This window comes from Lissotriton helveticus, chromosome 7 (assembly GCF_964261635.1).
Source record: "Lissotriton helveticus chromosome 7, aLisHel1.1, whole genome shotgun sequence".
NCBI lineage: Eukaryota > Metazoa > Chordata > Amphibia > Caudata > Salamandridae > Lissotriton > Lissotriton helveticus.
Genome location: NC_136068.1, coordinates 591,162,527 through 591,179,063, shown reverse-complemented (window position 1 = coordinate 591,179,063; position 16,537 = coordinate 591,162,527). Strand labels below are relative to the sequence as shown.

The 16,537-nt window shown below is 47.6% G+C and overlaps 1 protein-coding gene across 1 annotated transcript in view; it reads right to left on the bottom strand.

Annotated features, from left to right (window-relative positions):
- Positions 1–16,537, bottom strand: part of SLC34A1 (solute carrier family 34 member 1) — a 165,622-nt gene that overhangs the window by 44,522 nt on the left and 104,563 nt on the right. The gene's annotated exons all lie outside the window — the stretch shown is intronic.

Genomic DNA, 16,537 nt, shown 5'->3' with positions numbered 1-16,537 from the left:
CATACAGTCACATGCTACCCCAGACGAAATCAAGAAATGGTCTGAACAAGGAGGGGTCCAGACAGATCAGGGATGGTTGACGAAGGGAAAAGCCACATGGTTTCTCCCCGACTCTATGGTTCAAGTCATTATTAACACCGCACATAGTCCAGCACATTTAGGAGAAAAAGCCATGTTAGACAGCATCCAGAACCTTTGGTTTAACAAGCATTTACGAGCAGCAGCGAAGCAGAAAGTGCGTACCTGCATGATCTGTTGTCAGTTCAATCCAGGTAAAGGTGTTCCGGTGGAACAAGGTGGATTCCATCCTCCTGACCACCCTTTTGAAGTCCTCCAGATGGATTATATTCAGATGGATCGATGTCGAGGTTTCAAGTATGTCCTCGTAGTTGTATGCGCTTTGTCCAGATGGACCGAAGCTTATCCAGTCCCAGATTACACTGCCGCGACCACTGCCAGGCAGTTGGTACGTGAGTTTTTCCCACGCTATGGTTTGCCCAGGGTCGTGTATTCAGACAACGGCCAGCCATTCTCATCCGAACTCATGAAACAAGTATCTCTTCTGTTAGGGTACCAGTGGAAGTTCCACTGTGTGCGACATCCCGAGGCAGCTGGCCTCGTCGAGAGACATAATCAAACTCTGAAAATCCGCATTGCAAAAGTTTGCGCAGAGAAAGGCGTCGATTGGATGGTAGCCCTGCCAGTCGCCCTTTTTTACATGAGAATGGTCGCTCACTCCCGTTCAGGTCTGTCCCCTTTCGAGGTTGTATTCGGTCGTCCCCCGAACATGTGGGGTACACCTATGCCACGTAAAATTACCGATGTAGACAGTAATATGCTGACAGATTACCTAGCTTCCTTGATGTCTGCACTACTCTCTTGTCGTTCACAGGTCGCGGCTGCTTTTCCAGACAACACCCAAGTGAAACCGCACGAGGTTATTCCAGGCGACCTCGTTCTAGTGAGGAACTTTGATCGTTCAAGTCCGCTGGAGCCCCGCTGGAAAGAGCCGAAGCTTGTTCTGATGACCACAAGGACCGCCGTAAAGCTAGAAGGAAGAAAAGGGTGGCTTCACTCCAGCCACATCAAGCGTTTTCATGGACTCCGTCCAAAGACTTTTTTCAAGGACTGCCCCGATACTGACTCTAAACTTCCCCTGTTAGAGAAAACTCCGCAGCAGGAGTATAAAATGAAATTGAGGTCTAGCAAGTCAGACAGTTTAATTGTTTAAGTCCCTCTCGGGTGAAGCGGTTAGACAGGTTCCTGACATGTATGAGATAGACCCCCATAGTGAGAGAGATAGACGAAACTCCAAGAAAATACGTTATTGTAAAAACCTGCGAAGCAGATGTATTATTACGTTATTGTTTATGTTATTTCTGAGTCTTACAATCACATGTATAAGTTACGTTTTACATGTATTTTTTCCTCCTCTTGATTCGCATGTACATCTTTCCTCTAATAATACAGTAGAGCACACTTTTAGTGAACTACCTCCACACGAGTTATCCTATCGACTTGCCATGCGCAACAATACTTTTATACGAATGTTACACTATTCACACCAGACTAACAATGCCACTAATTGTTGGGTGTGTGGTCGACTCCCCCCTTACCAGACACCGAAGGGAGTTCTGCCACTCTTTCCCTATCCGTTTTCACACAATGGTTCGTGTGGAGCATGGTTTACGATAACATCATCCCTAGACGATAAGTCCCTTCTGAATAGAACATGTTTCCCAGACAAGGAAGGTTTTTCCCATAGGACAGGGTTAGATCTAGAAAATGAAGTATATGATCTAGGTAATTATTCCTCCAATTTCATGGTTTTGAATGTTCAGTCCGAGACTACTCCAGATTTGCCTGCTATAACAGTTCTACCAGTGAAAGGCGAATTATGTGTTAGAAAGAATGGTTCAGTACATCTAGGACACAGTGATTGTACTACTGTGGTCGAGTATAGTGACAGTGGGAAATCTAATTTCAAAGCCTCACGTCATTCATATTTTATATGTGGTCAGACCGCATATGTACGTCTGCCCCTAGATTGGGATGGAACATGTTACATTGCCTTCCTACTGCCACCAGTTTTCCTAGCCCCATCCGATTACCACCGAAATACACATCTAGTACACATCAGACATAGAAGGGAGATCGAGTCCCCAATTGTCGATCAGACTGAAACTGCATTAGAACAGTATACAGACTTCAATAAAGGTTTCTTTTTCTTCATAGGACCTATCCAGAATAGTAAGCTAATACGTAGGTTAACCAGAACCCTTGAAGCAGTAGTGAATGAGACTACTTCCGCTCTAGGTAACTTAACAGAAGAACAGTCTGCTATGAGATTTGTTGTTCTTCAGAACCGCCTTGTTCTTGACGTCATACTGGCCGATAGGGGCGGAGCTTGTAGAGTCATCGGATCTAGTTGTTGCATTTTCATTCCTAATAACGCACCGTCTGTTTATTCAGCTATAACCAGACTTCACAAGATAGCCCATCAGCTACACCAGAATCCAGGCACCTGGACATGGTCCGGTTGGCTCTGGAGTATAATATCTGCTTGGGGATGGAAAGTACTGTCATTCCTAGGAATAGTAGTAATGATCATATTCAGTTGTTGTCTCTGTTTACAATGTGGCCCTGCGATTTGCGGCTTGTGCGCTACCTCTTGTATTCCAAGTCCTAAGTCCCATTCCAAGAAGATTCGAGACGAGCAAATGATGCTGTATGAACAGATAGATGGTATCATGAATATTGATGTTTCCTGAAGGAAACGTAGGGAACAAGGAGGGAATGAGGAAAATTGAATTTTGCCTTGTCATGTGTCCCTACGTGTTCCCCATCATATGTTATATGTGCATGTACGCTATGCATATTTATCCCCTTGCCCGAATAAAGACGCAATTATAGTTGTGTCCAACGTTAGTATGTCAGTTATCCAGTCCCCCGTAAAAGCAACGTGAATTAGGCTTTTAGGCCTATGTTGCCAACGTCTTTACATTGTGCACGTTAAAGTCATCGAGTTGTCCCCGTTTCTAGGCCTCAAAGGGCCCGGACACCAGATTCGAGTCTCAAGTCTCCTGAAACCATTCCGAGGAGCGATGAAGCCCCTCCCGCATCCCTGACCCTTCACTTACTTTCTGCCAAGCAGCGCGGTGCCCGGCCTGGCCTGCCTGCCTGTCTGCCAAGAATATGTTATGCCTCTAGTTATCAGTTCAGCTCCCCGGCTTCACATTCCTAGCTAACGAACCGTATAAACATCTTCATCTATAGTCTAGTCTTTCTGTCTCCATGCAAGAGAATTACTGAATTAATATCCATAGAAGATTCATAGCACACGCAATACACTAAGAAATATATGCATGCACTAGCCTTAGTGACAAGTAGCCTTTGCCCTGATGACATTTAGATTCAAGCAACATGTTCTCCAAACACCAGATATCAGATATGCTATAGGTACATGTCGTCCTGACATCCCAGACTTTAGTCTCCTCTTCTAGTGCTAGAAGTCAGCGGCCCCCAGCTCTCCCCAGTTACACGTCATGGCCCGTTTGCGCGCACCAGTAGGTTAAAGGTTCTAGCTGCCCAGGTAGCCCCCTCCATGTATCCACCTACTTATGACACTTCTGTGACGTTTACATCACATGTCTTCGTGCACGCCCTGTGCACGCCTTCTCTTTACGCCCATGTGTTCTTATCTTCCGTTTGTCACTTGTTACGCCTACTGTATTCAATGCAATTGTACTGTTTTACTATATATACTGTATGATGTTAATATGACACAGAGGCTTTTACTTCCCTTTGTCCTGCGTCTGTCCCTTCCTGAACCTTTGCAGGTGATGGAACCCGATGGTCCATTGGCTCGAGCCATCTGATTAAAGCCTATTCGACTCAGATACCACGGATCCTGCCTCTTATTTATTGAGCTATCTGTTTCAGTTAATGCCTAGAAAAATAGTACCGGTAATTAATTATTTATTTACCACAAATCGAAAGTGAAAGTGCCAGTGAAGTGACAGCCCAGAAGCCTCGGCCACCCTTCCTCGCACACTCCCTCTAATGATGGCACTCTCAGGGCGTAGACGATACCGCAGCTTCTTGGCGGACCCACGAAATCGAATTCATCCAGTTTAATGTCACTGACTCTCACAGTCACCAACAACAGCCTTTTACAATGATGTGTACACATATGCATTTGACCTCGTGTAAGTACTTTGGTGCTCATGTAAAGCGCTCAGAAGCCCTTGAACCGAGTTCTCGCTATATAGAACAGCAAATAATAAATGTAAAGCATAGTCACTGTCTGTTGGATTGACCGTGTCTGTTTATAAACCTGGCCGTACTGTGGCTGGTAAACGGTGACAGCAGGAATGCACCAAGTATCATGACGGTACCAGACCAGAAAGGGAATCTGCAGGCAGCACTCTCGCAAACACACATCCACAAAATGGTGCCTTACTTGCCTTTTAAACAAGCATTTGCAATGCAACTAGGTCTTGAATTTACGTGAGTTTAAGCTATTGGCATTGTAAATAACAATGCCTTTTATTTATGTTTTAAAAACGAAAACAAAAATAAAAGGCATTGTCATTTGCAATGTCAATAGCTCAAACTCGCTTAAATGCGAGACCTATTGCATTGCAAATGCTTGTTGTTACTTATTGTTGACTATATCTCCTCCTGATCTAAGTAAATCTTTCTCTTTTTTAACCTTATAATTTCTGTATTGCATGTTGTCACCAGCCCGGGTGTGTCAGTCTTTCCCAGGCCCACATTGTCTGCACCATATCTCTGCTACTCTGTTTGGGGGAGTCTGCCTTTGGCCCTCTCTGTGGGGTTTTAGTCCTGTCTACAGACTGGCTGCCAATATGCCAGTGATTCATGTGGCGTTAATCTATTTTGTTTGGGACAACATACCACAAATGACACCATTTCTTGAGGGTTGAGAAACAGTTCCTTCTACCATAGAGGTTTTCTCAATGGCCTGGTTTGGGACAAACAATTGAAAGTACTCGTCTTTACCCGGAGGTTGATTTCTCCCAGGGCTTCCTCAACAGAGATAAAGAAGGCATGTGAGATGCAAAATGGAATCATCTGTAAACTTTACATCTTGCAGTTCCACCATGCAAATGAGCGAACAACCTCTCATGCTAATGCTGCCGTTACATGTGCATCAGTGTTATCAGTATTACATACAGAAGGGGATGCACAGGCACCTGAGCGCCTTTTGTTATATACCATTGGCCCCGGGGGCGCACAAAGTGGGAGCGCACACCCGTTGCGCCAAAGGGTACAATGTATAATACTGACCTCGTGTTTCTGCAGTGAGCGAATGTGCAGGGTCGGACTGAGACAATAAATAGGCCTCTGCCTCAAATTAAAGTGGCCCCAATTAGCAAATGAAATAACTAAAAAAGAGTTGCCCACATTTGCAAATCAGGGCAGTTTTAAACAAGCTATATAGCTGCAGGGCTGGCTATAGGGTGGAGCGACTGGTTCGACCGCACCGTGCGCTGACTTCGGTGTCGACATATTATATTATGGCTTTAAAAGCACCTGCTGTTGCATTCCTTGCCTCCAGCAATTTTCGGGCAACAATAAAAATGGCAAGATAACTCCAGTGATTAATGTTCTTCCTAGAGAGAGATCGGAGTTTTATCTAGTTGATGTTTGATTGATCATCAAATAGCACAGAGGATTAATCTGACTGCTGTAAAGAGTCTGTACCATGCAGATCACAACCTGCATATATCATGTAAATAGGTCAGTGGGTCACTGCTTTTGTCAGAGAGATCCTTTTGTTACTTTCAGTGTATAAGTTAAAATCCTAATGTAGAACAGTGACCAATTAACTTCCATCAAACAGCTGCATGAAAACTGCAAGGTATAGATTAGAGCGTTATGATTTTTCTCCAGTCTTTCATTATCCTATAGTTGCAAAATGGGTTCATTTTGGTAGAAATACATTTTTATTATTAAAGAAAACCCGTAACCAAGGTGTAACGTTTCAAATTTTGAGTTTGTGCTTCTCCAAATCAAGCACTCTTAAACTATACTGCCTACTAAAATGGATGACATGTGAATCCTACACAGTGTAGTCCTCTGTCTTATACAACAATTCCTATACACTGATATACGCATGTCTGATTGATTGTCTCTGTGTAATGTGTGTGTGATGTAAAATGGTCTGAAATCCTACACTGGTATACGTTGCAGTAAAAACTCATTAAATGCATTTGAGAGACAGCGGTTATGGAGACTTGAGAGGCACTGTTAAACAATGGTTGTGAGTGAGGGAATCTGTGGTGGAGGTGATCATTGGGGGAAGCGCCAACACACATTGTCACTTCGGGTGCCACCAGCGCTAAAGCCGACCCTGTATAGGTGTTTTACAAGGCATAGGATTATGTACGCATTTGTGCGTGCTGCAAGCAATGTTTGTGATAGCAGGGCATAATGTGGACTTGCCGCCGGACTCTATGAACTTTGTTATTGTAATGACGGGGGTGCCACCTGTCTCGGAAGGGGATCGGGAAAACATTGATAGCTTAAAAAATAAAGTCATCTTTTGGCTAAAGACTAATAGACCCCTTCCAGCGCATCTTAACGGGGACATAGTCACGGTCAGAAGATGTCAGTGGGTGGGGGTTCGCCCAAAGGATATAGAGGGTGATATAGTTATTATCAACTTTAGGGACAACAGAGTAGTATCTTACATCTCTGATTGGTTTGTAGGGAAACATGAGGGAGGGGTTTCTACCAAGAATCTTAGTTACTTTTATCCTGAGACCCTGATTAATCCAACTGAACGTCCCCATGTTTCAAATACCAAAAGCCTCCTCAAATGGTCCAATTCTACACCTAGTTATCATGGACCACAAATTAACCCTGAGGAACGGTATCGTTCCTACACCCAATCTACTTACAACTGTCCCCCGCAAACACCGGGTTGGGCTAAAATTAATCTTCAACCCCCCGGTCCATCAGTTTTATCAAATAACGTTGTCACAAATAATCCTCTGTACCCTACAGTTCCTTTCAACCATGTCTTTCCGCAGGTCCAACAACCCCCTAACTACTATCCAGTTTATCCTAATCTAACTAGTTTTAACCCAAAAGATCATTGGAATATACCGTTGAGGAACCTTTATGATCCCCTATCAGGGTTATCATCAAATGATTGACCAGTATTGTCGATAGGGGATGATGTATCTCATCCGGTTTACTTGGGAGGGGGGGCGGTTCCCCTTAATTTATCTAATAATTCTGGAAGTTCTGTTGCGCATCCATGTAACTTTATGAAGGGGGGTATGAGTAACCAATTGGAGATGGGTACACTGTATTTGTCACTAACCCCTTTGCCATTAAAGAATGTTATCATAGTGGGTGCTAATCAACCCCCATGTTCTCAAGTTGGGTCTGCTGGGTTGACGATGTTGGGTACAAGCCTTGTTGCCCCTGGGCACGAAGAATCTCCCCCCCTGTCTAATGTTTCCAATGTGTCTGAGAATACCAACCTGTGTGAACTAATGTACAACAAGGGAACTGTTATGGGTTGCTGGAATATTGCAGGGTTAGAACCTCGTACAAGTATTCCTGATTGGGTAGAGTTTATTTCACTAGGAGATATTTGGTGTTTTCAGGAAACCTGGGCAATTTCTCCAGTGTATCTCCCCGGTTTTTTGAATTTCTATAAACCCGCGACTAAAGGCCTAAGAGGTCGGGCTATGGGTGGCCTAACAACTTGGGTTCGTCAAGCTGCAGGTGTAACTGTCAATGAAATTTTTATTGATTGTTTAGATTTATTGATAGTTAGCATCCGAACAGGCCGTGGGTTGGATATACTGTTGATCAATGTTTATGCAAGGGGTATGACGGGTGGCAGAGTCGTAGACACCCTTGCTTGCCTAGATGAGTTTTTAAGTTCCAATGTAAACTCTGGTCATGTAGTGCTTATGGGTGACTTTAATACCTGCTTTGAACCATTAAGTAATGATGATGGTCTGTTAACAAATGCAGAGGACGAGATCTGGGGAATCCCACAACTTGAATTACCCCCGATAATCAAATGGTCTCAAGCAGCGGTATATATTAAAGGTCTCTGTCTGAATTGGGGGCTCCGAGCACTCAATGGTCGGACTAGCTCGGATAGGATGGGTAATTATACCTTTTTTAATGGTAGACACAGTAGTCGTATTGACTACATTTTAGTTGACATATCAATGTGGCCGGTGGTTCTGGATATGTCTGATAAACCGCGCCAAGAAAGTGACCATGACCCTTTGGTGGCAGAGTTAAAGGATTTTAGCTTCCTCGGGTTGAATGTGCGACACCCTAACCCTGTTCAGGAGGCGGTTGTACTTTCAAATGATATGAGGAGGGTACGATGGCCAAAGGTTTCGGTTGACGTGGTAGCACGCACAAAGATTAGAGCTCTGGTCTCATACTCCCTGGCAGAAACTGCAAACTGTGGTGTACAGAATTTAGACATTGCAGCTATTCATGCCAGCTTATTTTTGTCCCTAAAATCTTTTTTTGTTAAATATGTTGCAAATAAAGGGCGAGGGAAGGGTAAGAAACCACTTAATTGGTTTAATGAAGCCTGCAAGAAGTCTCACGCAGATCTGTTCAAGGCTCTAAAATCAAAGAACCCTGCCCTAATTAAAGTAAGTAGGAAAGCCTTTAATGAAGCAAAGCGCCATGCCAAAGCTGACTGGGATAATGAGCGTTGGACATCGCTAACTGAGGCCTGTGGGAGTAGGAATCTACAGCAGTTCTGGCACCTTCTTAGGTGGGGTAATTCACAGGACAATCGGCCAAGCCCTGCTTCTGTTGAACCACAAAAATGGGTGTCCCATTTTGTGGAACAATTTAGATGTTGTAATACAGCGTATGTTTCCATTAGATGGCCATTATCCTTTGACACTCTTGTGTTTACGGCTAAGGAGGTTGAAGCAGTTTTGAGAGCTATCCCTAGGGGCAAAGCGCCTGGTCCTGACTGTATCCCTGCGGATATTTTTTTGGAGGACCATGACCTTTGGGTTCCATATCTGGTGCGTTTGGTTAATGCATTGGCAGCGGACGCCAGAGTACCCGATTCCTGGGCTGGCGCTGAAATATTGCCGATCTTCAAGAAAGGCGATCGGTCGGTTCCATCTAACTACCGGCCGATCAGCTTAATAGACGCGGTACAGAAGATTATTACCCGTCTTCTGCTCACCAGGATCCAGGCATGGATAGAGGAGTATGACATCCTCACCCCTCTTCAAGCAGGGTTTCGATCCCATGTGAGCACCTTGGATCAGGCATTCCGTTTTATGCTTCTGCATTGGAAGACAGTCACTTTGGGAAAAGGCAACCTGTACGCGGCCTTCGTGGATCTTAGGTCAGCATTTGACCTGGTCCCAAGGGCAGGTTTATGGAACTCCTTATTGGATATGGGTATGCCCCCTATATTGGTTCGCCTTATAGTGAACCTCCACGCCCAGACCTTTGCGTATGTGCGCTGGGGAAAACCGGGAGAGGTGACGGAAAACTTCCCAGTGGATAAGGGAGTCAGGCAGGGCTGTGTTATGGCCCCTACCTTGTTTTCCCTATATATCAATGGGGTTATCAAATACTTCGATAACTTCTCCACGGATGCTCCAAGCCTGGCGGGCTTGCGAATGCCCCTGCTCATGTTCGCCGACGACACTCTCTTGATCTCACGAACCAGACAGGGTCTGCAAAAGGCACTGACAAGGTTCGAGAGTTTCTGCAGCGAACATGAGCTGGAGGTGAACGTGTCCAAAACCAAATTCATGGTTTTGAGGGGGCATAAGCAAATAAACGCCAGGGTTTCCATGGGGGATATCCCCCTGGAACAAACCAAGCATTTCACCTACCTGGGAGTTACCTTCAGCGACACGTTGAGCTGGACCCATCAGATTGAGCTCATGACTTTGAAACATCAACAGCTGGGCGGGGCACTGATTAAGGAGCATAAAGGGTCATTCACGAGGCCAATGTCCCCGCTTTTAAAGATCTATGGTGGGAAGGTATTATCAGCAGTCCTCTATGGTGCGGAACTATGGGGTGGCAGTAATCTGAACCCATTAATACATGCCCAAAATAAATTTTTAAGGTTAACTGTAGGTTTGCCACAGTCGACCCCTTTAACCCCTCTTCTTTACGATCTTGGGTGCCATTCGGTGGTGGATCAAGCAAGACTTCGTCCATTAACATTTTGGCGGCGTCTGTGGACAACACCTGAACTCCACTATTATGCTGAAGCATGCTTGGAGGTTAAAAATAGTCTTGGTGCCACGAATATTGGTTGGTTCAGAGACCTCAAGGCTACCTTATTAGCTTTGGGTCTTGGCTCTTTGTGGTCCTCGCCTGAGTCAGCCATTTTTCCCTCTAAAAGGGATCTTAAAAAATGTTATTGGGATTGGGTGACTCTCAAAATGTACCTGAAGTCGAGCCCCAGTAGCCTTACTGGTCTGTTTATTGTACATAAGGATGCGCCCAAGCTTGAAGGGTATTGGGACACTATAACCAAACCCCTGGACCGCAAATTATTCTTTCAATTCAGATGCGGTTCGCTTCCCATTGGGGAGTTCACCAAAAAGTGGGGAACAGAAAGATCGGGGTCCTGTCCCAAGTGTTATGGTACTGGGGAGAGCTTGAATCACTTTTTGTATGTATGCCCTCTATATTCTGCCCCCAGAGCCAAATGGCTTGGACCGGTCTGCAGACACTTAGGTACCCGAATGGCTATGGAAGCAACCAGATTGTTAAGAACTAACTTAGATTCCCTTATTGTTGTCGGGGTTGCTAAATTCTTAGGTTGGGCCTGGGTGCTTAGAAGTAGGCATATTAAAGATACTCAAATGGTGACAGCCTAGCTTTTGGTAAACGCCTGACCTAAGGTTGTATCAGTGCTCCTATGTAAAATCTAGCATATTTGTCTTAGAAATTGATTAATTTTAAATGATTTATATACTTGTTTTAAATTGATTTATAGTTGTATTCAAGTCCCACTATAAAATAGTTTGCTTATTTGCACAAGAAGCTGATTAGTTATACATGATTTAATACTTGTTTAATTGTTCACATGTATGTTTATATTGTATTTTATGTCTTTTATGATGAACTAATCGAATAAAGACTTCTTGAAATTGAAAAAAATAAAATAAAATTGATTGCAGGGACATCAACAGTAAAAAACAGCTCACAGACCATAACATCGCCCCATAGACAGACAAACAGCCCCCACACTGACCAACCTGATTGCGCTAAAGTCCAGATCCTCCCTGCATATGTGCACAGCTGCTGAAGAAGCATAATGTTAATTTTATTAAGTAAAATACTAATTTATTCTGTACCCCATGTTTAAGATGTAAGATAGGGAGGCCTAGAAGTTGTATGCTGGTTTAGTGCATTTAACAAAACCAGATCTCAGAGGACTCGACCATCAGGTGTCCTAGGATCCACAAAGTAAAAGGTTCCCTAAACAGCGGTTTTTAAGATCAGCAAGCTCACCAGCCCTTTTGAGGATCTGTTTGTAGGATGCAAGAACTGGACTGAACCTGATGATTTTTCATATTTATGGATTTAAGAAACAAGCCTCAACTGCCTTGGAAATGTGATTTCTTGTGGGGCATGCGTTGTAAAACCTGTTCCTTATCCCTGTCGAGATTATAATTTAGGGTTGTTTGGACAAAATATTGAGTCCAAAATATCGCGTGGACAAAATTTCATGTCAAGAATATCAAGGACAAGAATATTGTGAAGGTAAGTTTCTACTGATATGTAAAGTTTTTCTATACTTAACTCCACATATATGTACCTTGACAATAAATATATATCTTCAAGGTACGTAGATGTGGAGTTAGGAATAGTAAATCTATACCTACCTATTTGCACTTACCTTCTCGATATTTTGATCCTCAATATTTTTGACACAATATTCTGTCCACCCAATATTTATATCCTAGATATTCTGTCAGTGACCCGATTTAGATTTAGACGTTCACCTGCAGGGCTGAATGCTCTGCTGTCCTAAGTTTACTCCGACCTGACATCAAGAGCTGCTCGTACCCTTTCTTACCAGGTTCTGGAGAGCCAGCCTGCTCGGTTGCAGCTGAGTATTGATCGGGAAGACGCCTTTTTACTTACATTCCTTGAGAGAAGGAGTACAGCTCTAAGTGTCCTCAGTGCCTCGTGCTAGGGGCTGGGTATCCATAGGAGGTAGGTGGAGGTAACGGTAATACAATAGGGAGTTTACATTATGTAGTAAAATGGACACTATAGGGTGAGTAGTACAGGGAGAAGGAGGAAAAAGGGGCATGTAGTGATTGCCATAGGTCCCATAATATATATATTAACCTAGGCGCAAAGACATGTATGCGTAGTGTAGTATTCTTCCCAAACACTAGTCCTAGTTCACTTTATGGAAAGGATGTTGGCCAAGTCCTCAATGGGATGTTAGAGTGGCTGGGAAGACTTAACGATGAACATGCCCCTTCTCTACAGTATCACGGATATGGTAAACACCAAAGTCCACCCGCCATCCCGACGTAAAAAGGGACAGCCCGCCATAAGTGCCGCAGTCCCGTGGGGGTGATTAGGATGCGCCCGCCACACTAGCTGGCGCATCCTGCATTTTCAACATTGCGGCGGGTGGTGCTTTCCGCAATGCCAAAAATGCATGTTGTGCATTTGCATGCACAACGTGGCAGGCACTGTGCTGTGCCTGCCATGTTGTGCATGCAAATGCAGGGGGGTACCATAGGTACCCCTCATGTGCCCGCTACAGGCCCCCAATGGCAAGGACCGCATGCCTTTCCGGGGTTGCAACGCCGCCACTGAAAGGCAAATCCCTGCATGTATCGTGATGTGGATGACGGTGTCTAACAGACACCGCCACCATATTAAAACCTTTTCCGCCCGGTCGACTCATCAGCAGGTGGACGGTCTTTCCATCCGCCAGGGTCCCCCCCGCCATAGTAATATGGTGGGGGGAATGGCATGCAGGCGGAAGAGAATGTTGGGCGGATCATCACCGCCATGCGGGGGTTGGCGATCAGCCCGACATTCTAATTAACCTCTATGTTTCATTCGACACTTCACTCCACTCTTTACCGATATGTTGGTGCCCTGGTAAAGATATTTAAGAGAATCAAAGTGGGGAAGAACACATTGAGGTTTCTTGCCAACTAAAGTAGGTTATGATGACGAGGCCCGTCATTAGCGAACACCAAGCACACATTTCCCTTCAGTTTATGCTTTCTGGTTATGGATTGTTCTAGAATTGCACATTTTCTACAGACATCTAGAGAATTTTGTGTCCTCACAGCCTGTGTGTATTAGAGTAAATATATATGTTGAATGAACAGACACTACTATCACCTGTTCTGGGCCCTAAAGAAGTACTTGCATATTTAGTGGTATCATTTTGCTGCTGTTTATTTTGTGACATCGACAATTTAACCTGGGGAATATGAGTAGCACCTGCTTGCCAGGTGGATTGTGTGCTTTTGTAAGGCAATAATTACATGAACCAGCAATCGACAATATGGAACTGGATGGCTAAGCCCATAAGTATCACATCACGCTGTTTGGCAGGGCACATCACATTTTCTGGCATACCCCATGGGTGGGATGCCAAGGACCTCTGGGACCTACTTAAGAGATGGCAGTGGTTAGGTCATGAGTAGGGTTAGTGCTGGTGGTGTGCCCTTTGTGCCCTATTAACAGAAGTTGAGGGGCCACAGTGAAAAATTATCCAGACCTGGACAGTAAGTAGGTCAGCCCACTATGTCAAGCTGGTGACAGGAACAGTGGCACTGGACCTCCCAGGAAGGTACACATAACAGCAAGATAATGTGTTGTACTGGGTTTCATACAGTTCTATCTTACCCCTTGTGAGGACCAAAGTTATTTCTGGGTGGTTGAGTAAGTATCTGCTCTGAATAATTTATAATGTGCACCCTACCCTGACAGGGCTGTGCAGTGCCCAAATTACCATCAGGCTCCTGTTAACCAATCTCGCTGGTGGCTGAAAGGGTGCTGCTTCTCGTTAGGGGAGTGTGGGACACAGGGCTCACTGATAGTATATCGATTCCCAAAATATCCCCATATGCAAATATTGATGCAAAAATATCGATGTAAAAAATATCGACGGGGGCGTGGCCAAGGACGTCAAGATGGCGGTCGCACTGTAAGAGTCCTCTGGACCTCCCATCCATCATCCGTCCTGCACCCACCTGCAGCACTTCCCTTCGGAGGACAGTTCTGGCACCCCTGGACTCTCTGGGCCGCCCTGCATCCCCTGGTGCCTCTGGGGGACTCCCTCGGAGGTCCGCTAGCGCCTCCGACGACTTCATCCCTCCAGGCCACGGACTCTACAAAGTGGCGGCCCCCTGCTGAATGGTGCGGCGGCTCCGACCTGCGTCTGGAGGCGGCCGCTTCTTGAATGCCTTGTCGGATTCTCTGCCCCTGACAAGCGGGCAGGCTGCGACGGTGCCTCACACCTGCCCTGATGACCGAGGAGACAACCTGACGCCGCTGAGCTGCCTTGCCCACCCACGACCACGCTACGGCTCCCGGGGACCACGAGGCTCGCGGAGGCCCTGTGAGCATTCCGCCTGAGCTGCTGGGCCTGCTGAGGCCTCCTGGTGGGGCCGCGCGGACTTCTTTGGTGCTAGGGCCGTCTGTACCCTCTGGCGGACCGCTGCCATCTGGGGCCGACGGGGACCTGGCAGTGTGGAGGAGGGCCTTCCTCATGAATCTGGCGCCCTCCTTGACCCCGACACTTGCTGCTCGCAGGAGCTTAGGGCCTGGAGGCCCGGGTGTGCGGCCTGCGGCTGCGGCCCTCCCTGCAACCCCCCGGCTGAGGCGCTGAACTCCTGTGGGGCCTTGCAGGACCGCCCCTAGCAACCTCTCCAGCGTCGACACACCGGAGGTCCCTGGTCGAGGACCTGGAGCGCTCGGGGCCGCGAGGGCCCATACAGGTGAGGAGGGGCCTGGGCGGGGTGGGGGCCCCCCAGCGCTACCGCCCACAAGCCGCCTAGCGGGCTGAGACACCGGTGCTCGCGGGCCGCACGGACAGGGACAGCACCCCCGCCCAACTGCGGACTGCTCCCCTCCACCTGCTCCACAGCTGGCCCCTGGCCCCCTGCCCTGCCGCACTGCAGCCCTTGAAAGCGCCTGGCAGATTGGGGCGTTGGACTGACCGAGCACCTACCTCTGGAGCCCCCCCACCCTGCAGCCCCGGAGGCCAGAAGCACGGGGCCCGTGCCAACCCCTGCTGAGGCCAAAGCGGTGTGGGGGTCCATGGCGATACTGAGACCTGAGGGCCGCACTGCTCTGACGCGCCCTCGATGCACTGGCTCCACGCTGGATGTCTGCTATCCGCGCCTGCCCCCAGCTGGTCCGGAGGCCCAGGAGCATCTTGTTGACCCATTACTGCTTCCCCGGCACCACCATTGCCCGGCTTCCGGGGGCGGGGGGTGGTGCGGGGGCCTGCGGCGGGCGCCGGAGCCCTAGGCCGCATTGCTGAGGCCCTACTCCACTTCACTGGCTTCTGACTGACCCTGCCACTGACAGCCACATTGACCGTACGGCGGCTGGGAGACATCCCGATCGCACTGCTCCCTACCGTGGGTGGTACGTACTCCCTCCTCCTCCCCATCCTCTGGCTCCCCGGACCGTTTACTGTGTCTTTGGAGCGGCCTAGGGGGCCCCGGCCGGCAGGGGGCCCGCCGCGCCATCACCGGAGCCTGAACACCGGAAACCCCTGGGAGGCCAGGAGGCCTAACCCGTTGGTGTGACCAGTGCAGCTGTAGCATCTCACACGTGCCCACGTCCACCCCCTGGCGACCATGGGCAGGGGTAAGATCACGCAGACTCCGGTTCCCCCATCTCAGATGCGCATGGACCAATTTACCAAATCGGACCGCGCACCCGACACTGACCCCCGCCCCCATCCAGAGCTGGGGGGGATACTTGTCCGCAATCCTCAACGCGATCAGTGCTTCCCAGGCGTCTGTCGAGAGCAGAATTGGGCAAGTGAGAGTGGACGTGGCCCTCATCCGGCAGGACCTTCGGAACGCCACAGCACGCATCACCGAGGCTGAATCCCGCATATCAGCGACGGAGGACGACCTGGCCACCCTAAAGACACAGGGGGCCAAACTGCAGACGCTGACGTCGGACCTCCACCACAGGGCGGAGGACGCCGAAAACCGGCCCCGCAGGAACAACTTACGCCTTCTGGGATTTCCGGAGGGGGTGGAGAAGGGCCCTATAGCCGAATTTCTGGAAACCTGGTTCCGCTCCTGGATGCCTGCAGAGAAACTCTCCCCCTGGTTCGCCATAGAACAAGCCCATCGGTCCTTGGCGCCCAGACGCCCTGGAAGCACTGCCCGGCCCTTCATCCTCTGCATTTTCAACTTCCGAGACTGCGACGCCATCCTAGGAGCGGCCAGAGACTTGGGTCCCCTGCTCTTCCAAAACTCTAAAATAATGATCTTCCCGGACTACTCTAGGG